Below are 25,790 nucleotides of genomic sequence, written 5' to 3' on the forward strand. Positions count from 1 at the left end.
ATGAAGAATAAAACAAAACTGAGACCAAAGATGAAACTTGGTCAAAAGACGACTAATACATTAGTAAAAAGTATTATTTATACTAAACTAGCTACTAGGGTTTACATGAGTAAGTAATTGATGCATAAATCCACTTCCGGGGCCCACTTGGTGTATGTTTAGGCTGAGCTTGATCTATCCATGAGCTGAGGCTTTTCTTGGAGTTGAACGCCAAGTTATAACGTGTTTTGGGCGTTCAACTCCGGATCATGACGTGTTTCTGGCGTTTAACTCCAGACAGCAGCATGTACTTGGCGTTCAACGCCAAGTTACGCCATCAATTTCGGAATAAAGTATGGGCTATTATATATTGCTGGAAAGCTCTGGATGTCTAATTTCCAACGCCGTTGAGAGCGCGCCATTTGGAGTTCTGTAGCTCCAGAAAATCTATTTCGAGTGCAGGGAGGTCAGATTCCAACAGCATCAGCAGTCCTTTTGTCAGCCTTTTGCAGAGTTTTGCTCAAGTCCCTCAATTTCAGCCAGAAATTACCTGAAATCCCAGATAAACACACAAACTCATAGTAAAGTCCAGAAATGTGAATTTAACATAAAAACTAATGAAAACATCCCTAAAAGTAGCTTGAACTTACTAAAAACTACCTAAAAACAATGCCAAAAAGCGTATAAATTATCCGCTCATCAAGCACTCCATCATTCTCCATGAGATTAGAAAAGATCAAAGAGCTAAGAGGGAGGAACAACAAAGGCAAGGAAGAGACATAGAGGAGCTTAGGAGCTCCATTGGTTCTTCAATAGGAAGACACCACCCATACTAAGGTGGACTCATTCCTTAATCTCCTTGTCTATGTATTTTTCTGTTTTCGGTTTTTATGCTGATTGTGTCAGCTATGTTTTGTGTCTTTATTACATGATCATTAGTGTCAAGTGTCTATGTCTTAAAGCTATGAATAATTCCATGAATACTTCACCTTTCTTAAATAAAAAATGTGCTTAATTACAAAATGAATGCTTGAACAGTGCATATTTTTGATCTTGTTATTTATGAATGTTAAAATTGTTGGCTCTTGAAAGAATGATGAACAAAGAGAAATGTTATTGATAATCTGAAAAATCATGAAATAGATTCTGGAAGCAAGAAAAAGCAGTGAAAAAAACTATATGGCAAAAAAAAAGAGAAAGAAAAAGAAAAAGCAAGCAGAAAAAGCCAATAGCCCTTTAAACCAAAAGGCAAGGGTAAAAAGGATCCAAGGCTTTGAGCATTAATAGATAGGAGGGCCCAAAGAAATAAAATCCAGGCCTAAGTGGCTAAATCAAGCTGTCCCTAACCATATGCTTGTGTCATGAAGGTCCAAGTGAAAAGCTTGAGACTGAGTGGTTAAAGTCGTGATCCATAGCAAAAGAGTGTGCTTAAGAGCTCTGGACACCTCTAACTGGGGACTTTAGCAAAGCTGAGTCACAATCTGAAAAGGTTTACCCAGTTATGTGTCTGTGGCATTTATGTATCCGGTGGTAATACTGGAAAACAAAGTGCTTAGGGCCACGGCCAAGACTCATAAAGTAGCTGTGTTCAAGAATCAACATACTTAACTAGGAGAATCAATAACACTATCTAAAATTCTGAGTTTCTATAGATGCCAATCATTCTAAATTTCAAAGGATGAAGTGAGATGCCAAAACTGTTTAGAAGCAAAAAGCTACTAGCCCCGCTCATCTAATTGGGACTAAGTTTCATTGATATTTGATGGTGTTTTGTGGACAAACGAATTCCCAACACACAAATCTAACCTGCAAGTGTACCGGGTCGCATCAAGTAGTAATAACTCACTTAGAGTGAGGTCGATCCCACAAGGATTGATGTATCAAGCAACTTTAGTGGGTGATTAGTTTAGTCAAGCTAACATTAAAGTGAAATTGGATGAAATGTAGCCAACAGAAAGTAATTTGACAAGAATTGTAAATGACAGAATGTAAATAGAAAGAAAACTTGAAGAGCAAGAAATGTAAATTAATAGAATCTTAAATGACAAGAAATATAAATTGCATCAAATGTAAAGGGGGCTGGGGTGTTGGAAATTAAAGAGAGCAATGAAGTAGAATTAAGAACTATTGACAGAAAAGGAAATTGCAGGAAAGTAAATTGGAAGCAATGTAACAGAAGAGTTGAATTCAAGCTCAATGTAAATTGACGTGTATAATTGCAGAAAAGTAAAGTTGCAGAAGAAGTAGAAGTGTAGAAGAGCAAATCAAGTTCAATGAAAATGAAACTGTGAATTTTGCAGAAAGGGAAACTTGCAGAATAAGGAAAATTGAAACAGGAAGGAAAGAAAACTCAGATTTGATTTTTAGTTCTCAAGTTCAAAAAGGAAAATGTAAACAAAGAGCTCTTTATTCTACTCCTAATGCTCCCTAATGGAGCCAGCCTCTCACAAAGTTGAAAATGATGCCTTATATAGGATTTACAAAGTGAAAATGAAAATGAAATTGAAAACAAATTAAAATTAAATGAAATCCTAATCTAACTATTTCTTGTGCCTTTGAGTGATGATAATGGGCTTTGCTTGCTTTGGATTTGAAGAAGAGTGGATTGATTTGGATTTGGCCTTTTCAAATTGGTGAAGAATTGGCTACCAATTGGTTTTTGAGTGAAACTGGCCCATGGTGCTGGCTCCAAGGCAGCACTCAGTTAGAATTTTCTAACTGAGCACCCATGCTTGTGTCCTTGGCGTGTCTTGGTGTGGCCTCCTTCATACTGGCACTCAGTGAAAATGTTTTAACTGAGGCTCCTTGCCTTAGTGTAGCGCCTCCCTTGGTTCCATCAGGTGCTTGGTTCGAGCCTTGGAGGTTGCATTTTGGTGCCAATTTCCTTGGCCAAGTGGAGTGCCCCTTCCTTGCAAGAGAGGAGCTCCTTGGTGAAGAGTAGCAAGTAGCGCTCCCTTAGTTCCCTCATGTACAAGGTTCGATCCTTGGCTCCCCCACTTTTGCTTGCTTGCACCTTGATTTCTTATTGGAGAGGCACGAAAAAGGTAGAAGAAGTTAACTGAGCGCCAATGCTTCCTTCCATCCTCTTGGGTGCCCAGTTAAGTAAGTTAACTTAACGCTGTGCCTTGGTTTCCTTATGCTCCCCCTTCGAATCTTGGTGAAGCCAGTTTGGTTGGTTTTTGCTTTGTTTTTAGTCCTTAAAAATGCCTTTCACTTGTGCTTCAATTTTATGCCAAATATAGATTGCTATATATCGTTGGAAAGCTCTGGATGTCAACTTTCCAATGCAACTGAAAGCACATCAATCAGACATTTGTAGCTCAAGTTATGACCCTTTCAAGGAGGCATGGTGATGCTGTCACAATGCTGGAAGAAAAACCGAAAAAGTTAAGTTAACTTATTTTAACTGAGCGCTCTCTTCAAATTGGGCGCTGGCCTTTGTTCCTTGTGTTCATGGTCATCGGCCACGCTTTTAAAAGCGTGGCCTAAGGCATCAAAATGTGTCCTAACTTCAAAGTGTGCCCCAAAACTCTTTTTTTCTCCTTTTTAGCTTATTTTATACTTTTTTGCTTCTTTTTCTTCTTATTTCCTACAAAGTTTATAAAATCAAAAGATCAAGGAAATCTACCATTTAAACACAAAAGAATGCAATATTTAAGCACTAATTATAAATTTCTTGTATCAAAAAACATAGAAAAACATGACATGATGACATGTCATCAATATTGTGAGATTCATTGTATATTCTCTTCTTTTTATCCTATTTTGTTTTCAGTTGCTTGGGGACAAGCAACAATTTAAGTTTGGTGTTGTGATGAGCGGATAATTTATATGCTTTTTGGTATTGTTTTTATATATTTTTTAGTATATTTTATTTACTTTTTAGTATATTTTTATTAGTTTTTAAGCAAAATTCACATTTCTGGACTTTACTATGATTTTGTGTGTTTTTCTGTGATTTCAGGTACTTTCTGGCTGAAATTAAGGGACCTGAGCAAAAATCTGATTCAGAGGCTGACAAAGGATTGCAGATGCTGTTGGATTCTGACCTCCCTGCACTTGAAATGGAATTTTTGGAGCTACAGAAGTCCAAATGGCGCGTTCGCAACTTAACGGTTAGGTGAACCATCACATCAAAAAAAGCCGGAGGAAAAACGGTCTCTAATTTACAAAGTGTGATTGCAATCTGGGTTTCAAGTTTGTCTAGAACGTCCACCTTCAATTCTTTGGAACAAAGCTCTCCAAAGTAAATACTTAGATGTATCAACGGTTCACAAACTTCTTTGGGTAAAAGCTCATGAATTGTAATTGGTAGCAGCCGTTCTATTAGGACATGGCAATCATGGCTCTTCAAGCCATAAATTTTGCAATCTTCAACGTGCACACACCTTCCAATATTTGATGAATACGAATCAGGCAACTTGAGTTCTTTCAAGAACTGACAAAGAAGTTGCCTTTCATTCTCCTTCCTAGTCTTTGACAAAGTATATTTGGCTATCGGCATCACAAACTTGTTGCCCACTCTACGAGGATGAAGGTCTCTCTTGATACCCATAAGTTGAAGATCAAGCCGTGCATTAAGATTGTCCTTTGTCTTTCCATCTATATTCAATAGTGTACCCAGTATATTATCGAACACGTTCTTCTCTATATGCATTACATCTAAATTATGACGTAACAATAATGTCTTCCAATAAGGCAACTCAAAGAAAATGCTTTTCTTTTTCCAATTTCCAGCCACCTTGTCATGCTCAGACTTCTTTCTCTTTTTAGTATTGTTCCCAAACTCTGTTTGTTCAAAAGTCTTGAATTCTTCTACGACATCATAACCAGACAGTGGCTTAGGTGCTTCGCCAAGTTCCCTGGTATTGTCGAAAGAACTCTTATTTCTTCGCCACGGATGATCATGCGGCAAATAGTGGCGATGACCCATATAGCAATGCTTGTGTCCATGTTTCAGCCTCTTAGAACTAGTTTCCCTGTGGCAACACGCACATGCTAGTGCACCTTTAGTGCTCCAACCGGATAACATAGCATAGGCTGGATAATCATTTATTGTCCATAAAACTGCAGCAGACAACTTAAAGTTCCGTCTCTAAACCACATCAAATGTTTCAACACCCCCTTCCCACAATTCTTTCAACTCTTCAATTAACGGTTCTAAGTATACATCAATAGAATTGCCAGGGGATTTAGGGCCTGGAATAAGTAGAGATAACATCCAATTTGAATGTTTCAAAGCCATCCAAGGAGGATAGTTATATGGGATGAGAACAACTGGCCAAGTACTATAGGAAATATTCATATTGCCGAACGGATTGAATCCATCACTAGCAACTCCAAGCCTGATATATCTAGCGTCACGTGCAAACCATTTGTGCTCCTCATCGAATGTCTTCCATGCCATCGAATCTGCTGGGTGTTTTAGGACTCCATCATCAAGTCGTTTCTCTTTGTGCCACCTTATTGCTCGCGCTGTTTCTTCACACATGAAGATCCTTTGAAGCCTAGGTTTTAACGGAAAGTATCCTAGTATCTTCTGGGGTACCTTCTTCCGAAGGTTATCCTTTTCATTCCCCCTCCCCTTCACCCATCTAGATTGCTTACACTTTGGACATTCATCATGATCAGCATATTCTTGCCCCCGAAACAAAATGCAAGCATTCACACAAGCATCTATCTTCTCGTAATCTAATCCCAAATCTCGAATCACTTTTCGAGCATTATAAAATGAAGTTGGGCAAGAGTTTTCCTTTGGAAATATGCTTTTTAGAAAGAGCAACAAAGCATCAACTGAATTGTTGCTCCATCCATAGCGACATTTCATTTGAAACAACTTGACAATGAAAGATAGCCTTTATATCCCACTGTCCGGATACAGGCTTTGCTCATAATCCCTCATTAGCCTCTGGAACCTCTTTGCCCCTTGATGAGGTTCTTCTTCTATATTTTCATCTACGTTGGTAGCAAAATCTCTCGGCATCTCCCCTAGTGTTTCTCCTCTAAAGCTCTACATCCAAAGGAGCATTTTGTCTTGTAACAATACCCACTTCAGATGCAAACAGATCAGCATGGATGCCATTAGGAGCTAAGTTCTCCATAGAGATCGGCAATTCCAATTTCCCATTTGTCCTTGTTTTGATAACCCTATTTGTTGCAATCCCACGCGAAGGTCCCCTTTTACCAATACGCCTATCATTCACCCATTTCCATTGGACTAATTTTTGCAGGAGACGAGAATGGATAGAAGGATGTAAAGAGTGAAAACAAAAAGCGGGGCATGACATAACATAGCATCACAGCGGCTATCACTTTCAAAATCACCAAAAAAAGTGCAAAAAATAGAACCAAAATAATAAAGCCCAGAAATAAAAAATAGAACAAAAATATCAACTCTCCCAATAACCTAAAAATCAGATAATCAACCATGTTACACACCAATACTTTCAACCACAACAACATCAGCATAATCAACCAACAATACTCAAATAAACTGAAGTTACCTTCAGCAGACTCAATGTTCAATATTTCAGCTAAGATTATCAGATAGCAGCATATTTAACAATACTCAAATAAACTGAAGTTACCTTAAGCAGAAATGTAATCGGACCAGACCAGACCAGCAGGAGAAGAAGGACACCCGAATCAGACCAGCAGAGGCAAAGGACAACGCCGGATGAGCAGAGCAGCATAAACTATCCTAATTCAATGCAATGTAAAATACACAACATTATTAACAAAATTTAATCCATATCTCTATGTTACTAAGGATCAAATAGTTACCTACTTTACTCTATTCACAAACACAAAAGTAAAAAAAAAAAACAAAATCGAACAGAGTTAAAAGAAAGCAAAAGCTAATAACACTAATATAGTCCAACAGATATAAAACTAATATCTTCAGTCACAACATCAGCAGAATCAAGGTTCATCTACATTAAACTGGACTTACCTTTAGCAGAGGAGACGATCGGAGCAGACCGGCAGTAGACCAACGAAGCATGGCAGAACCAGATGAAATTAAAGACTGCAACACAATACCAGAAGAAGACCCTTTTATTAAATCTTCATCATTTCACTATCAAGCTAGGAGACAAAGAAATTAGTGCTAATAAAAGCTTCTTCTTCTTTATTATGTAACTCAGGTTTTCCAACATAAGTATACAAGCCTCAACAAAGAAAAAAGAACAAACAGAACAACATATTAAATCATCTACTTTTACATATAGATACAGTTAGGAATTAGCATCAATTTTTCTCTTCTAAACCTACAATAAAACAGCAACAATGAAGTCCACAAAATTACTGTACAATAACTACATATAAGAAAAAAATCACCTCTACAGTGAAGAATGTCAGCAGTAGAACCACACTGAGTGAAAGGTTGGGGCCGTTCCATCGTCGAAGACGCAGGCCACAGGCGAGGACAGTTGACAGCACGATTAGAGCTTTGGCACGAGCAGAGCTTCGGCACGGACAGAGCACAGCCAGCAGAGGAGCCACCCAACAAGACGACCACAGAAATGGAGGTAGTAGATACAGAAGAGGTACGACACAGAGGCGGAGAAGGCAGAACGCAGGGGAGCATAGACGGCCAGGACGACACGGACAGAGGTGAGCAGCGGCACAGACGAAGCAGATTTGAGGAGCGAGTGGAGGACCACGACGCCGCCGAGACGTCTCCCAGGGGCTAGGCCGGCGACTCTTCCTCCGGCAGCAGCTCCATTCTCCCTCGTAGATAGGGTTTTGACGGCGCGATGGTTTGAGAGTGGCTGGGTGTGAGGCTTCGAGTGAGGTGGGGAATGGGGGAACTTAGGGTTTTTTTACTTTTTACATTCACTATAGATATTAACTCTTAGGTTTTTACACTGCATTTTGTTTTTTTAATTTTTTTTGGAATATTTTTAATTACTGTTATTTGTAGTTATAAATTAATAAAAAAATTTTAAATTTCACAAATTAGTTTTAAGTTATCTTAAAATTCTGATTATTAAAAATTATATACTAATTTTATAAAGGCATATAAATTAATATTTACATCATTTAAAAATTAATGAATATGTAAAAAATAATATAAAAAATATATTTCAAATGATTTATATAAACAATTTCTTTAATTTCTGAAACAAAATACAATTATTTTAAAAAAATATATAGAAAATTTTTTTAATTCTTAAAGTTTTTAACATTTTGAAAAGAAAATTATAAATTATACATATATTTTGTGACACAAAAAAAAACTTGTTACAAACAATGTTGAATTTGGTGACAAATGAATTTTTTGTTACAAAATAATTTGAGTTTTTCAGACAAAAAAATATTTTGTTACAAAATATTTGATTTTTTGAAACAAAAAACTATTTTGTTACAAAATACTACGAGTTTTTGCAACTATTTAACTTTTTGTTACAAAATATTATAATATTTTGTAACAACACAATACGGCGTTACGAAAACTACCATAATTTGTAACAAAATAAAATAGATTGCTACAAAATATCTGGATGTTTTGTAACAATTTGTAATATTGTTACAAAACATATTTTTTTGTAACAATCAGCAACTATTATTACAAAAAATGGTTTTTTGTAACAATTTTAAATTTGATACAAAATTTTTGTTACAAATGTTCCATTTTCTTGTAGTGCGGCAAGTGTACCGGGTCGCATTAAGTAGTAATAACTCACTTAGAGTAAGGTCGATCCCACAGGGATTGATGGATCAAGCAACTTTAGTGGGTGATTAGTTTAGTCAAGCTAACATTGAAGTGAAATTGGAAGAAATGTAGCCAACAGAAAGTAATTTGACAAGAATTGTAAATGACAGAATGTAAATAAGAAGAAAACTTAAAGAGCAAGAAATGTAAATTGATAGAATCTTAAATGACAAGAAATATAAATTGCATCAAATGTAAAGGGGGTTGGGGTATTGGAAATTAAAGAGAGCAATGAAGTAGAATTAAGAACAATTGACAGAAAAGGAAATTACAGGAAAGTAAATTGGAAGCAATGTAATAAAAGAGTTGAATTCAAGCTCAATGTAAATTAAAGTGTATAATTGCAGAAAAGTAAAGTTGCAGAAGAAGTAAAAGTGTAGAAGAGCAAATCAAGTTCAATGAAAATGAAACTGTGAATTTTGCAGAAAGGGAAACTTGCAGAATAAGGAAAATTGAAACAGAAAGGAAAGAAAACTCAGCTATGATTTCTAGCTCTCAAGTTCAAAAAGGAAAATGTAAACAAAGAGCTCTCTATTCTACTCCTAATGCTCTTTAATGGAGCCAGCCTCTCACAAAGATGAAAATGATGCCTTATATAGGCTTTACAAAGTGAAAATGAAAATGAAATTGAAAACAAATTAAAATTAAATGAAATACTAATCTAACTATTTCTTGTGCCTTTGAGTGATGATAATGGGCTTTGCTTGCTTTGGATTTGAAGAAGAGTGGAATGATTTGGATTTGGCCTTTTCAAATTGGTGAAGAATTGGCTACCAATTGGTTTTTGAGTGAAATTGGCCCATGGTGCTGGCTCCAGGGCAGCGCTCAGTTCTAACTGAGCGCCTATGCTTGTGTCCTTGGTGTGTCTTGGTGCAGCCTCCTTCATACTGGCGCTCAGTGAAAATGTTTTAACTGAGCGCTCCTTGCCTTAGTGTAGCGCCTCCTTTGATTCCATCAAGTGCTTGGTTCGAGCCTTGGAGGTTGCATTTTGGTGCCAATTTCCTTGGCCAAGTGGAGTGCCCCTTCCTTGCAAGAGAGGAGCTCCTTGGTGAAGAGTAGCAAGTAACGTTCCCTTGGTTCCCTCATGTACAAGGTTTGATCCTTGGCTCCCCCACTTTTGCTTGCTTGCACCTTGATTTCTTCTTGGAGAGGCACGAAAAAGGTAGAAGAAGTTAACTGAGCGCCAATGCTTCCTTCCATCCTCTTGGGCGCTCAGTTAAGTAAGTTAACTTAACGCTGTGCCTTGGTTTCCTTATGTCTCCCCCTTCGAATCTTGGTAAAGCCACTTTGGTTGGTTTTTGCTTTGTTTTTAGTCCTTAAAAATGCCTTTCACTTGTGCTTCAATTTTCTTCCAAATATGGATTGCTGTATATCATTGGAAAGCTCTGGATGTCAGCTTTTCAACGCAACTGGAAGCGCATCAATCGGACATCTGTAGCTCAAGTTATGGCCCTTTCAAAGAGGCTTGGTCATGCTGTCACAAGGCTGGAAGAAAAACCGAAAAAGTTAAGTTAACTTATTTTAACTGAGTGCTCTCTTCAAATTGGGCGCTGGCCTTTGTTCCTTGTGTTCATGGTCATGGGCCACGCTTTTTAAAGCGTGGCCTAAGGCATCAAAGTGTGTCTTAACTTTAAAGTGTGCCCCAAAACTCTTTTTTTCTTCTTTTTAGCTTATTTTGTGCTTTTTTGCTTCTTTTTCTTCTTATTTCTTACAAAGTTTATAAAATTAAAAGATCAAGGAAATCTACCATTTAAACACAAAAGAATGCAATATTTTACATCGTCAATTCCCAAATAAAGTATGGACTATTATATATTTCTGGAAAGCTCTAGATGTCTACTTTCCAACGCCGTTGAGAGCGCGCCATTTGGAGTTCAGTAGCTCTAGAAAATCCATTTTGAGTGCAGGGAGGTCAGATTCCAACAGCATCTATAGTCCTTTTGTGAGCCTTTTTCAGAGTTTTGCTCAAGTCCCTCAATTTCAGCCAGAAATTATCTGAAATCACAGAAAGCATCCCTAAAAGTAGCTTGAACTTACTAAAAACTACCTAAAAACAATGCCAAAAAGCGTATAAATTATCCGCTCATCAATGACTTATCAGTATTTGAAGACTCATTCAGCTCCTATCTTGACCATCTAGCACTTGTTCTAAAGAGGTGCCAAGAGACTAACCTAGTTTTAAACTGGGAGAAATGTCACTTTATGGTGACTGAAGGAATTGTCCTTGGGCACAAAATCTCGAACAGGGGAATAGAGGTGGATCAAGCTAAGGTAGAGGTAATTGAAAAAGCTAAGCTGGTTACAGCACCAGTCATCTTTGCACCAGACTGGACATTACCTTTTGAATTGATGTGTGATGCCAGTGACCATGCCATTGGTGCAGTGTTGGGACAAAGGCATGACAAGCTTCTGCACGTCATTTACTATGCCAGTCATGTTTTAAATGACGCACAGAAGAACTACACAACCACAGAAAAAGAGCTGCTTGCAGTGGTTTACGCCATTGACAAGTTCAGATCCTATTTAGTAGGATCAAAAGTGATTGTGTACACTGACCATGCTGCTCTTAAATACCTGCTCACAAAGCAGGATTCAAAACCCAGAGGGTGTTGCTTCTGCAAGAGTTTGATATAGAAATAAGAGACAGAAAAGGGACAGAGAATCAAGTAGCAGATCACCTGTCCCGAATAGAACCAGTAGAAGGGGCGTCCCTCCTTCTTACTGAGATCTCTGAAAACTTTTCGGATGAGCAACTCTTTGCCATCCAGGAAGTGCCATGGTTTGCAGACATTGCGAAATACAAGGCAGTGAGATTCATACCCAAAGAATACAGTAGGCAGCAATCAAAGAAGCTGATCACGGATGCAAAGTATTATCTTTGGGATGAGCCGTATATCTTCAAGAGATGTGCAGACGGAGTAATCCGTAGATGTGTGCCTAAAGAAGAAGCACAGAAGATCCTATGGCATTGCCATGGATCACAATATGGAGGACATTTTGGAAGTGAGCGAATAGCCACAAGAGTCCTCCAATGTGGCTTCTACTGGCCTACTCTCTATAAAGACTCCCGAGTGTTTGTACTTAATTGTGACAGTTGCCGAAGATCTGGCAACCTGCCTCACAGTTATGCCATGCCTTAACAAGGGATCTTAGAGATTGAGTTGTTTGATGTATGGGGTATTGACTTCATGGGGCCTTTCCCACCATCATACTCAAACACTTATATTCTGGTAGCAGTGGATTATGTATCCAAATGGGTGGAAGCTATTGCAACACCCACTAATGATACTAAGACAGTGCTAAAATTCCTCCAGAAATACATCTTCAGCAGATTTGGTATCCCTAGAGTACTAATCAGTGATGGGGGCACTCACTTCTGCAATAAACAGCTTTATTCAGCTTTGGTTCGATACGGAGTTAGCCACAGAGTGGCCACTCCATATCATCCATAGACAAATGGGCAAGCTGAAGTCTCTAATAGAGAACTTAAAAGAATCCTGGAACGGACTGTAATTAACCGTAGAAAGGATTGGGCAAAAAGCTTGGATGATGCTCCGTGGGCATACAGAATAGCATTTAAGACCCCTATAGGGACCTCTCCATACCAGCTTGTGTATGGAAAGGCATGTCACTTGCCAGTGGAACTGGAACATTAGGCCCATTGGGCAACCAGATTTCTAAACCTTGATGCCAAGTTAGCTGGAGACAAACAATTACTCCAGTTAAATGAGCTAGAGGAATTTAGACCCAATGCTTTCGAGAATGCAAAAATTTACAAAGAGAAAGCAAAAAGATAGAGCATGATAAGAAATTGTCATTCATAGTCTTTGAGCTAGGGCAGAAAGTTCTGCTATTTAATTCTAGGCTCAGATTATTCCCTGGGAAATTGAAGTCCCGGTGGAGAGGTCCATATGAGATTACAAGCGTGTCACCATATGGATACGTAGAGCTTCAGGATAATGATTCTAATAAAAAGTTCATTGTTAATGGACAGAGAGTCAAACATTATCTTGAAGGCAATTTTGACCAAGAATGCTCAAAACTGAGGCTTGATTAAAGCTCAGTAATAGTCCAGCTAAAGACAATAAAGAAGTGCTTGCTGGGAGGCAACCTAGCCATTAACAAAGTTTATTTTTCAATTATTGATTTTTATAGATTCATATTAATTTTCTTCAAGGTAAAATGGCAATTGCATGAGTTCACAGAGTTACAAAAGGCCTCGCAAGATAAAACAGTAAAAAGGATGCTCACTGGTGCGAAAAAGCCAGTAAAAGCTGTTTTGGGCATTGAATGCCCAAAAGAAGCATCCACTGGGCGTTCAACGCCAGCAAGGATAGCTATCTGGGCGTTAAACGCCAGAAAGGAGCATCTTCTGGGCGTTGAACGCCAGAAAGAAGCACCTTCTGGGCGTTTAACGCCAGATTGACAGCATCCTGGCGTTTAGAAAAACGCTCAGTGACAAAGGACTTCCTGGCGTTCAACGCCAGAAAGAAGCAACAGTTGGGCGTTGAACGCCCAGGAGAAGCTGCACATTGGCGTTAAACGCCCAAAACATGCAGCGTTTGGGCGTTTAACGCCAGGATTTTGGGGAGGAGGTAATTTCGTTTTCAATTCAAATTTTTTTTCCAATTTTTCATGTTTCAATTCATGATTTCTTGCATAAACATGTTACAAACTCTCATCTTTCAACTTCAATTTCAAAAAAATTTTTAATCCTGAACATATTTCTTGATTTTTCTTTAATTTCTTTTCAAATATTTTTCAAAACTCATCTATCTTTTTGAATTCTTTTCAAATCTTTTTAATTTCTTCTCATATCTCTTTCAACTCATCATATCCTTTGAATTTCGAAATTGCCTCTCCTTCTATTCCTATCCTTTCCTTTCTTTTGCTTGAAGACAAGCAAAACTCTAAGTTTGGTGTGATTTGCCATGATCACTGAGCTAAAACTCATCAAGATCATGGCACCTAAGGGAACAGGAAAAGCAAGGATGTGACTTGAAGGAACTGAAGCGTCAGAAATTATCTCTTGAAGGACCAAGCACCCCACAGACTAGAGGAACATCCACTTCCCAAATTAAAGGTTGTTGAGTCCTAATCTTTGCCTTAACTCTGTGATAACTATTCTTATTAGGAATTTACCTTAGAAGTTATATATTAGTAGTAGTAATTAGTATCTCTATTTTGATTTTATTTCCAATTAAGCTATAAATTATTTTTCTCATCATCATCAAACATGAATAAAATAGTAGATTTTTAGCATAAAGAGGCAATTTAATTTCGAGTTCTTAATAAGGAAAATTCTAATTATTTATATGTGGTGGCAATACTTTTTGACTTCTGAATGAATGCTTGAACAATGCATATTTTTTATATTGAATTTCATGAATGTTAAAATTGTTGGCTCCTGAAAGAATGATGAACAAGAGAAATATTATTGTTGATCTGAAAAATCATGAAATTGATTCTTGAAGCAAGAAAAAGCAGTGAAAAAAATTGGCAAAAAAAAAAATATAAAAAAAAGCAAGCAGAAAAAGCCAATAGCCCTTAAAACCAAAAGGCAAGGGTAAAAAGGATCCAAGGGTTTGAGCATCAATAGATAGGAGGGCCCAAGGAAATAAAATCCAGGCCTAAGCGGCTAAATCAAGCTGTCCCTAACCATGTACTTGTGGCATACAGGTCCAAGTGAAAAGCTTGAGACTGAGTGGTTAAAGTCGTGATCCAAAGCAAAAGAGTGTGCTTAAGAACTCTGGACACCTCTAATTGGGGACTTGAGCAAAGCTAAGTCACAATCTGAAAAGGTTCACCCAATTATGTGTCTGTGGCATTTATGTATCCGGTGGTAATATTGGAAAACAAAGTGCTTAGGGCCACGGCCAAGACTCATAAAGTAACTGAGTTTAAGAATCAACATACTAAACTAGGAGAATCAATAATACTATTTGAATTCTAAGTTCCTATGGATGCCAATCATTCTGGATTTCAAAGGATAAAGTGAGATGCCAAAACTGTTCAGAAGCAAAAAGCTACTAGCCCCGCTCATCTATTTAGAATCTGGGCTTCACTTAAAACTCCGAGATATTATTGCTTCTTAATTTTTTTTTATCCTATTTTATTTATCTAGTTGCTTGGGGACAAGCAACAGTTTAAGTTTGGTGTTGTGATGAGCAGATATTTTATACGCTTTTTGGGGGTAATTTCATGTAAATTTTAGTATGTTTTAATTAGTTTTTAGTAGAATATTATTAGTTTTTAGGCAAAAATTATATTTCTGGACTTTACTATGAGTTTGTGTGTTTTTCTATTATTTCAGGTATTTTTTGGCTGAAATTGAGGGAGCTAAGCAAAAATCTAATTTAGGCTGAAAAAGGACTGCTGATGTTGTTGGATTCTGACCTCCCTGTACTCAGAATGGATGTTTTGGAGCTACAAAAGTCCAATTGGCGCGCTGTCCATTGGGTTAGAAAGTAGACATCCAGGGCTTTCTAGCAATATATAATAGTCCATACTTTGCATGAAAATAGATGACGTAAACTGGCGTTCAACGCCAGTTCCATGTTGCTGTATGGCGTTCAGCGCCAGAAACACGTTACGAACCAGAGTTGAATGCCAAAAACACGTTACAACCTGGTGTTCAACTCCAAAAACAGCCCAAGCACGTGAGAAGCTTAAGTCTCAGCCCCAGCACACACCAAGTGGGCCTAAGAAGTGGATTTGTGCACCAATTATCTTAGTCTACTCATTCTCTGTAAACATAGGTTACTAGTTTAGTATTTAAACAACTTTTAGAGATTTATTTTGTATCTCATGACATTTTTAGATCTGAATTTTATACTCTTTGACGGTATGAGTCTCTAAACTCCATTGTTGGGGGTGAGGAGCTTTGCAGTGTCTTGATGAATTAATGCAATTATTTCTGTTTTCCTTTCAAGCATGCATGTTCCTATCTAAGATGTTCATTCGCGCTTAATTATGGAGAAGGTGATGGTCCGTGACATTCATCACCTTCCTCAATCCATGAATGTGTGTCTAACAACCACCTCCGTTCTACATCAGATTGAATGAGTATCTCTTAGATTCCTTAATCAGAATCTTCGTGGTACAAGCTAGATTGATGCCAGCATTCATGAGAATCCGGAAAGTCTAAACCTTGTCGGTGGTATTCCGAGTAAGATTCTGGGATTGAATGACTGTGACGAGCTTCAAACTCGCGATTGTTGGGCGTGATGACAAATGCAAAAGGATCAATGGATCTTATTCCGACATGATCGAGAACCAACAGATGATTAGTCGTGCTGTGACAGAGTATTTGGACCATTTTCACTGAGAGGATGGGAAGTAGCCATTGACAACGGTGATTCCCTACATACAGCTTGCCATGGAAGGAGCCTTGCATTTATGAAAGTGAGTAAGCATTATGTTGCAGGGATTCAGAGGACAAAGCATCTCTAAAACCCCAACATATTCTCCATTACTGCACAACAAGTAATTATTTCACGCTCTTTTATTTTTTAGTAATTCAAACTGATAATTATAATTGATATCCTGACTAAGAATAATAAAATAACCATAGCTTGCTTCAAGCTAACAATCTCCGTGGGATCGACCCTTACTCACGTAAGGTATTACTTGGACGACCCAGTGCACTTGCTGGTTAGTTGTGCGAAGTTGTGACAAGAATTGTGATTTCCAATTTCGTGCACCAGCAATGCTAGTTGGTCCAACGTTAGTGACAAAAGTGAGTGTCACTAACGTTGGCTTTTGTTTTCCTCTTCCACATTAGAGTTCACGTTAACTAAGTTAATGTGACTCTTAACCTGGATCATTGCCAAGTTATCCAACGTTAGTGGTGTTCACGTTTTCTCTTAACGTTGGAGTTCCTTTTTCTTCTACGTTAACTACCACGTTAACTTAGTTAACGTGGCAAGTAACGTGAGCTTTGGATGGCTTTGCAGGCGTTATTGGTGATCACTTTTCTCATTAACGTTGCAAGCTTTACCATTCCACGTTAGTGTTCACGTTAACTAGGTTAACGTGAATACTAACATGGTTCTTCCTTGCTTCCTTTGCCCTGAAAACAAGTAATTAAAGTGCATCAAAGCTCTAGCCAAAGTCATGAGATTATGCATCATCAATTTATCATGCAATTCTAGCAAAATACTCATGAAATTATGCGAAGTTCACAAAAGTTGCTTGAATCAAGGTGTAAGTGTAATTTCATCCAAAACTTGCCTTATTCACTAAAAAATTGCATGAAACTACCCTAAAACAGTAAAGAAAAGGTCAGTGAAACTGTCCTAGATGCCCTGACATCACAACACCAAACTTAAAGCTTGCTTGTCCCTAAGCAAGTACTGAAGCATAAGAAGAATGAAATGAAATAACAAGAAGATAAAATAGAAGTAGCATTCCTGGTTTATGGGGTTTCATGCATAGCAACTTAGGTTCTTTCCCTTTAGGTTTCAAGCCTTTATCAAATCCTTAGTCACTTTTTTGATTGCACTCTTTGAGACTTCTTTCTTATTGATCCTTCTTTCTTTTTCAAAGTTAATTTTCTTTTTGCTAAGTGCTTTGTAAGAGGGCGACTCTTTATGATAAGCTTTCAGCCAACACTCCCGAACCAGTTGGTTCAAGGTGCTAGGTGTTAAGACACGCCTAAGGACTTACTCCCTCAAGTCTATTTCCCTCATACATACACACCACAGGCATATGGTTTGTTATTTTTCCTTTCTTGAGACCTTGGTGTCCAGCACCTCTTTGTGTTACCAAGTGTTTTGTAGCAAAGGTTACTCTTGATAATGGACTGTCAGCTGATAATCCCGGATTAGCTAATCCAAGTTACCAAGTGATAATGCACCCCTAAGAGCTTATTCATCCAAGTATATCCTTTGTACATAAACACCACAGACACATGCCTCAATTTTGAAACCCTTGATGCCTAGCATTGTTTCTTATTGTGTTTCTTTCCTTTTCACTTTTATTGCTCTTCCTCTTTTCTTATTGGGATCTTATCATTTAGCTAGTCTCAAAGGGTGTGTCTCAAACAAAGGACTTAGGATAGATAGTTGCTTTCTTTCCTTCTTTGGTGAACCAACTTAGCTTACTAATCAACCTACCACAAACATTCAGAATGCACTTCACAAAATACTCCACTCTTGTTCTTTCATAACATTTTCTTTTTTTTTATTAACTTAAAGAGACAAGCATACAAGTAAGAAAGATGAAAGTGAACACTCAAGACATTAAGCTAGCACACTTAACCTAAGCAATGAAACTTAAATGCAGAATTGAAATTCCTAAACTACTCATGGAAGCATGTTCTATTTCATACATGATTTTTCTTATTTAAAGCTTTGAAAAAGGTAAACTAAGAAGGAACTTCACCACCTTTCACTTATTGGTATGCTCATGTTCTTCTGCTCCCTTAGGATTCTCCTTGATTACTTGAGTCTCCATTCCCCTTGCGCTTCCCCATCAGCTTTTTCCAGAAACTGGCATCCTCCATCTTCTTCTTCAATGCTTCCTTTTGCTGTTTCACCTTCCCCTCTTCTTGTTCTATTAAGTTCTTGCGAACTTCCTCATAACTTGGGATGTCGGGGTGCAAGTGATGCATATGCTCAGTCATATAGTTTAACCTTGCCTGAGTGTTGATGCTGAATTTTTCTCGATGCAATTGCCTTCCTTCATTGAGCACACTGAATTTGTTGAATACTTTCATCTAAGTCATCTGGAATTGATTGAGTTCCTGGGCGTTTATCTTAGCTTTCTTGCCTTTCAGACACTTGACTGATGGCTTGAGTGAGCTGAGAGTAATACTCTTGTTGCTGCTCCATTAGCTGTTTCTGCCATTCCCTTTGTTGATTCATCCAATTTGTTAGCATTTCCTCTTGACGATCCATTCTCTAAGATTGAAATTGCAACTATTGTTCTTGTCCTTCCATGTATATTCTTGATAAATCGTCAATGGCTCTTCGGATGTGACCCAAATTGATGTTGGTTGGGTCATAATACCCTTCTTGATGATGTTCTGTTGGTTGGGTTTCTTCTTGGATAGGTTCTTCCTCTTGTGCTTCTTCTGATGTCCTCTTCCTTAGATGGGATCTTTTTTGCTATTGAGCTGGAGTCACATGGGTTATGCCAACCTTGGCTTTCATGGATAATCTAAGGATGGTGCTGGGGTACCAAAGTCTAGCACCCGAATCTTTCTTCTCGGCTGATTCTTGGATTCCTTCAGCTATAATTTCATGCACGTTGATGCTTCCACCCTTTATTAAACAATGTACCATGGTAGCTCGAGCAATATTGACCTCAGAATTGTTTGCGGCTGGAAGGATAGATCGTCTCACAAGCTCAAACCATCCCTTGGCTTCTGGGATGAGGTCTCCTCTCCTGATGAACCGGGGCCTCATATTCGAATACCTTTCCCAGTCAGATCCCACAATGCATATGTCACCTACAATTTCTTCCAGTTCATCATTGTCGGGGCCATTGTTCATTCTTTCTTGGTACCCGAGCTCAACAAATTGTGGTGATTTCAGATGAAGAGTTCTAATTATAGCATTTGGACTGAAATCTACCTCTGTTCCTCTTACATAGCTTTTGAAGGTGGGGGTTATGGTCTTGTCTTCTCTAACCACATTTGCATAAAATTCCTTGATGAGAGTTGCATTTACCCTTGCTTCCGGGTTAGTGAGCTTTTGCCAACCCCTTTTCTCAATCTTCTTCCGAATTTGTGGACATTCATCTTTATTGAACTGGAATGTTGATTCGGGTAGTATCTTCTTGTCCTTTATTCTTTCAAACTCGAGCTCATGGAAGGCTGTTTTGAATCTCCCAGCGTCGAAGGAAGGTTGCTGCATTGGTTCCTTTCCTCTTCGCCTCTTGAAACTTGATGATGCCATGAGTGAGAATTGAATTGAAAAGATAGTAAAGATTAGGGGTTTGAAGATAGAGTTAGGTTGGGTTGAGGCAGAATGTGTCTTGGAGAAATGTGTTTTGAGAGAAGGAAGAGAAGTGGGTTGGATGAATATTTGAGAGGGGCTAGATTGGTGAGGGTTCTTTTTATAGGCTGGTGGTGATAGTTGAATGGTGTAGATCAATGGCACGGCCTTGATAGTGAACAGTTGGGGTTTGGTGCAAGGTGAGCACAAGAATCATCATATTTATGAACTGATTGCTTCGGTTTTCAAGATGACCCTTTCTCATCCTTTCATGACAACATTTTCCAAGGGGATCTCCTTGAAGACAAGTGTATAACCCCCTTGACTAAAGTGGTCGAACCTCCTTCCATTAGTTGTTCCATCAATCTACTTCAATCCCCTTCTTTTTCATTTCCTATATATGACAAAAAGGAATACAGAAAGTTAATTGAAATTTTGGTGGGAAGATTTAAAATATGAATTAGCTATCGAAAAAAAATATTTATTTTTTTTGTATGATCTTTATGAAGACAAGACAACTGACTCCCTTAATGCTCATATATGCACATTGGTGACACCAAACTTAGTTTGTGTTCATGTGGTGTTCAAGGATTTACATCAAGATTCTCAGCCCAAATTGACATAATTTGTGTTCATGCCATCTTGATGTACCTTGAACACCAAACTTGTTGTTCACTATATGTTGCATATAAGAATTTTGTTAAATGTTTGTCAAGTTGTTTTGAAATTCATGCTCTTACTTTATTACTAACACTAAAGAACTCAAAAGAAGAGACAAGAATCATGGGTTGCCTCCCATGAAGCGCTTCTTTAACGTCATTAGCTTGACGGTTGACCCTTGTCAGGGTGGTTGGTGGTGCTTGAAATCCGCCCTTCTTGTAGTGTGTTTGTCTCCAGTGGATTTGTTGAGAAGTTCATCTCCTGGGGAAAAATCTTCTGTAGGGATCTTCTTGTTTCTCCATCTTCTAGGTACTTTCTTCCTTGTTTCCATTGATGTTGTCTTGTTTTCTATAGACTCTTTCTCTAAGGATTCCTTGTTGCTTGCTTTGCATGATTCTAGTGGGCTTAACTCCCCTTGGGTTACCTTGAAATTAGGTTCTTCCTGAATACATGGCTTGCCAACCAATGGGATTTCTAGTTGTGTTGTTTGTGCTTTACTGCTTGTATCTTGCATCAGTGCTTCATTCTGCACTCCTCTTGATTCTTTGTTCTCTTGACTTGATTCTTGTGAGAGGTTGAAAATATTGAAAGTAAGCTGCTCATCATGTATTCTCAACACTAGCTCTCCTTGCTCTATGATGACCGGATAATTTATACGCTTTTTGGCATTATTTTTAGGTAGTTTTTAGTATGATCTAGTTACTTTTAGGGATGTTTTCATTAGTTTTTATGCTAAATTCACATTTCTGGACTTTACTATGAGTATGTGTGTTTTTCTATGATTTCAGGTATTTTCTGGCTGAAATTGAGGGACCTGAGCAAAACTCTGATAGGAGGCTGACAAAGGACTGCTGATGTTGTTGGAATCTGACCTCCCTGCACTCAAAATGGATTTTCTGGAGCTACAGAACTCCAAATGGTGCGTTCTCAAAGGAGTTGGAAAGTAGACATCCAGAGCTTTCCAGCAATATGTAATCGCCAATACTTTATTCGAGATTTGACGACGTAAACTAGCGCTCAACGCCAATTCCATGCTGCATTCTGGAGTCAAATGCCAGAAACACGTCACGAACCAGAGTTGAACGCCTAAAACACGTTACAACTTGGCGTTCAACTCCAAGAGAAGCCTCAGCTCGTTGATAGATCAAGCTCAGCACAAGCACACACCAAGTGGGCCCCGGAAGTGAATTTATGCATTAATTACTTACCTCTGTAAACCCTAGTAGCTAGTTTAGTATAAATAGAACTTTTTACTAGTTTATTAGATATCTGGGATTGTATTATTCAATCTTTGAACGTTTAGTTCTTAGATCTGGGGGCTGGCCATTCGGCCATGCCTGGACCTTTCACTTATGTATTTTCAACGGTGGAGTTTCTACACACCATAGATTACTTAGACCGAGCGCATATCTCTTGGATTCCTTAATCAGAATCTTCGTGGTATAAGCTAGAATTGATGGCGGCATTCATGGGGATCCGGAAAGTCTAACCTTGTCTGTGGTATTCCAAGTAGGATTCCAGGATTGAATGACTGTAACGAGCTTCAAACTCCTGAAGGCTTGGCGTTAGTGACAGACGCAAAAGAATCACTGGATTCTATTCCAACCTGATTGAGAACCGACATATGATTAGCCATGCTGTGACAGAGCATTTGGACCATTTTCACTGAGAGGATAGGATGTAACCATTGACAACGGTGATGCCCTCCATACAGCTTGCCATAGAAAGGAGTGATGAAAAACTAGAAGGAAGAAGTAGGAAAGCAGAGATTCAGAAGGAACACAGCACCTCCATACACCTATTTGAAATTCCCACCATTGAATTACATGAGTAACTTTATCTTTATTTTCTGTTTATTTTATTATCTTTATTTAAACTAATAATCTCTTAATCCAGTTAAATCCGCCTGACTGGGATTTACAAGATGACCATAGCTTGCTTCATGCCAACAATCTCTGTGGGATCGACCCTTACTCACGTAAGGTATTACATTGGACGACCCAGTACACTTGCTGGTTAGTTGTGCGGAGTTGTGACAAAGTGTGATTCACGTTTGAGAGCACCAAGCCTTTGGAGCCATTGTTGATGATCACAATTTCGTGCGCCAAGTTTTTGGCGCCGTTGCCGGGGATTGTTCAAGTTTGGACAACTGACGGTTCGTCTTGTTGCTCAGATTAGGTAATTTTCTTTTTATTCTTTTTTCAAAAAGTTTTCAAAAAATTTTTTCAAATTTTTTCCCTTTGTTTTCGAAAATTTTTCAAAATTTTTTTTAGAATGAATTCTAGTGTTTCACGAAGCAGGTTGAAGCTTGGCTGGCTGTAAAGCCATGTCTAATTCCTGGGGTTTTGATTGAGGACTATGAATTCATTACTTCCTTTTTCCAACATATGTTTTCGAAAAATTTATTGAGAAAATACAAAAAATCATAAAATCATAAAAACCAAAAATATTTTGTGTTCTTGTTTGAGTCTTGAGTCAATTTTTAAGTTTGGTGTCTATTGCATGTTCATCTTATTTTTGCATTTTTTTTCAAAAATTCATGCATTCATAGTGTTCTTCATGATCTTCAAGTTGTTCTTGGTAAGTCTTCTTGTTTGATCTTGACGTTTTCTTGTTTTGTATTTTTTGTTGTTTATCATATGCATTTTTTGTTTGTTAGAGTCCAAGCATTAAAGATTTCTAAGTTTGGTGTCTTGCATGTTTTCTTTGCATAAAAAATTTTTCAAAAATATGTTCTTGATGTTCATCATGATCTTCAAAGTGTTCTTGGTGTTCATCTTGACATTCATAGTGTTCTGGCATGCATCATGTGTTTTGATCCAAAATTTTCATGTTTTGGGTCATTTTTGTGTTTTTCTCTCTCATCATTAAAAATTCAAAAATAAAAAAAAATTATCTTTTCCTTATTTCTCTCAGAAATTCGAAATTTTGGTTTGACTTGGTCAAAATTTTTTAAAATAAGTTGTTTTCTTGTTAGTCAAGTCAAAATTTTCAATTTTAAAAATCTTATCTTTGCAAAAACTTTTTCAAAAATCAAATCTTTTTCATTTTTTTATTTATTTTCGAAAATTTTAAAAATCTTTTTCAAAAATCTTTTTCTTAATATTATTTCATAATTTTCGAAATTACACTAACAATTAATGTGATTGATTTGAAGTTTGTTAATTTTTTGTTAAGAAAGGCTCAATCTTTAAATTCTAGAATCATATCTTTTAGTTTCTTGTTAGTTAAGTAATTAATTTTAATTTTAAAAATTAAATCTTTTTCAACTATATCTTTTTATCATATCTTTTATATCTTTTCAAAATTTTATCTTTTTCAAAAAAAAATTGATTTCAAAATATCTTATCTTATCTTCTTATCTTCTTATCTTTTCAAATTTGATTTTCAAATCTTTTTCAACTAACTGTTTGACTTTTTGTATGTTTCTTATCTTTTTCAAAACCACCTAACTACTTCTCCCTCTCTAATTTTCGAAAATATCTCCCCCTTGATGTGTGGAAAACGATCCAACACAAAACTCACCGGCAAGTGTACCGGGTCGCATCAAGTAATAATAACTCACATGAGTGAGGTCGATCCCACAGGGATTGAAGGATTGAGCAATTTTAGTTTAGTGGGTGATTTAGTCAAGCGAATCAAGTTTTGGTTGAGTGATTTGTGTCTAACAGAAATTAAATGACAGTAAATGTAAATGGGGAAGGGGAAAGTGCAGTAAATTGAAGAACAGAATTGTAAAATTGCAGAATCTTAAAGAGCAAGAAAGTAAATGACTGAAACTTAAAGTGCAAGAAACTTAAATTGCAGAAACTTAAATGGCAAGGAAGATAAATGGCTTGAATATAAAAGGGAATTGAGGAATGGGATTGCAAAATATAAACAAAGCAGAAATAAATTGCAGCAAGAGATTGAGCAGAATTTAAATCAGAAGCAATAAACACTCAAACAGAATTTAAAGGAAAACAGAATTTAAAGGGGATGCTGCAGAGGTTCACAGAAGAACCCAAAATAAGTTGTGATCTCAGGATCCCAAGGGCTTAGGTAGCAGAGCCTAATACCCAATTTCCTTCCCAGATCTGGATTCACTAAGCAATTGACAGAAAATTAAATAAGAAGCAATTGAAGAACAGAATTTGAATTTAATTATGCAGAAAATTAAATGCAAAGAGCTTGAATGGGAATTGGGACAGAATTTCCCCAATTTCACACACCCAATACTCAGAAAATAGAAGAGTAGAATTGCCCAAGGGAAATGAGGAAGAAGATCTGCCAATTCTTCCTTGATCCTCTTAGTGCTCGGTCAATTCTCTCAAGAAAGCTCAAAGACAAAATTTCAAAGCTCAAAATGAAAGCAAAAATTCAAAAGCTTAAAGTAAAGGTAGCTAAAAGGTCCTAATTACATCAAACTAAGTCCTATTTATACACTTTCTATTCTTGGATAATGGGATTTGGATGGGCTTTTGGATTGGTGAAGAAATGAATTCAAAATAATTTTTAATTTGAATTTTGGCCCAAAAGCCACTCCCAGGAGGCTGCCCTGCCCTTGTGGAGGGCAGGGCAGAAAATTGATGCATGGTGCAGAAGCTTGGTGCAGCCATGTTGCATGTTGGTGCGAGTTGGTGCGCAGGGGGGCGTTTGGCGTGCGCTTGGTGCGTTGGAGGCTGCCCTGCCCGCGCCAAGGGCAGGGCAGGATCGGTTTGGTGCGCCAGGGAAGGAACGCGCGCGCCAGGATCGTGCCAAGGAAGGAATTGGTGCGCCAGGAATCAATTTTGGTGCGCCAGAAAATTTTGTGTGGTGCGCTATTCCAATTGCTGCCCTGCCCGCGCCAAGGGCAGGGCAGGATCCTTCTTTCAAGTCGTGGGTTCGATCCTGGGGGCTTGCAAACACGCTACTTATTTTCTTGGTCTCTTGGCACGCTAGTCACCCTTAGTCTTTGGCTTCCTCATGGTTCTTGGTTCGAACCTTGTGGCATGCATGGGAGCTATTTTTCCTTGGATTTCTTTCCTTTAAGAGCCCGATCCTGCTCTCCACAAGGGCAGGGCAATGTTCTCTTCTCTTGGCTCCAAGGCACCATTTTGTGCTCTGCCCTTGGAGTGGGCAGGGCAAGGTTGCCTTTTCTTGTTTGGTCACCAAATGTTGCCCTCCCAGAGAGCAGTCTGCCCTTGTGGAGGGCCCTAATGTTGCTCTCCTAGAGGGCAGTCTGCCCTTGTGGAGGGCAAGGTTGCTTCCCTCATTAGTTGCGGCACGCTTCTCTCCTCTTTGGCCACGCTTTCCTTTTCTTGTGTCACGCTTCTTAGGCCACGCTTTTCATTTTCTTTTCTTTTCTTCACCTAAAATAAACCAAACAACCACTCAAAGTATCACTAAATTCAAGAGGCTTATAAATCAATTAAAATGCAATTAAAATTAGCTTAAACCTCATAATTTAACATTAATTTCATAGTGGTTGCTTGATTTAGAGAAGATGTGCATTTTCACTCCAAATCACTTACTTA

This window comes from Arachis duranensis, chromosome 8, assembly GCF_000817695.3.
Source record: "Arachis duranensis cultivar V14167 chromosome 8, aradu.V14167.gnm2.J7QH, whole genome shotgun sequence".
NCBI lineage: Eukaryota > Viridiplantae > Streptophyta > Magnoliopsida > Fabales > Fabaceae > Arachis > Arachis duranensis.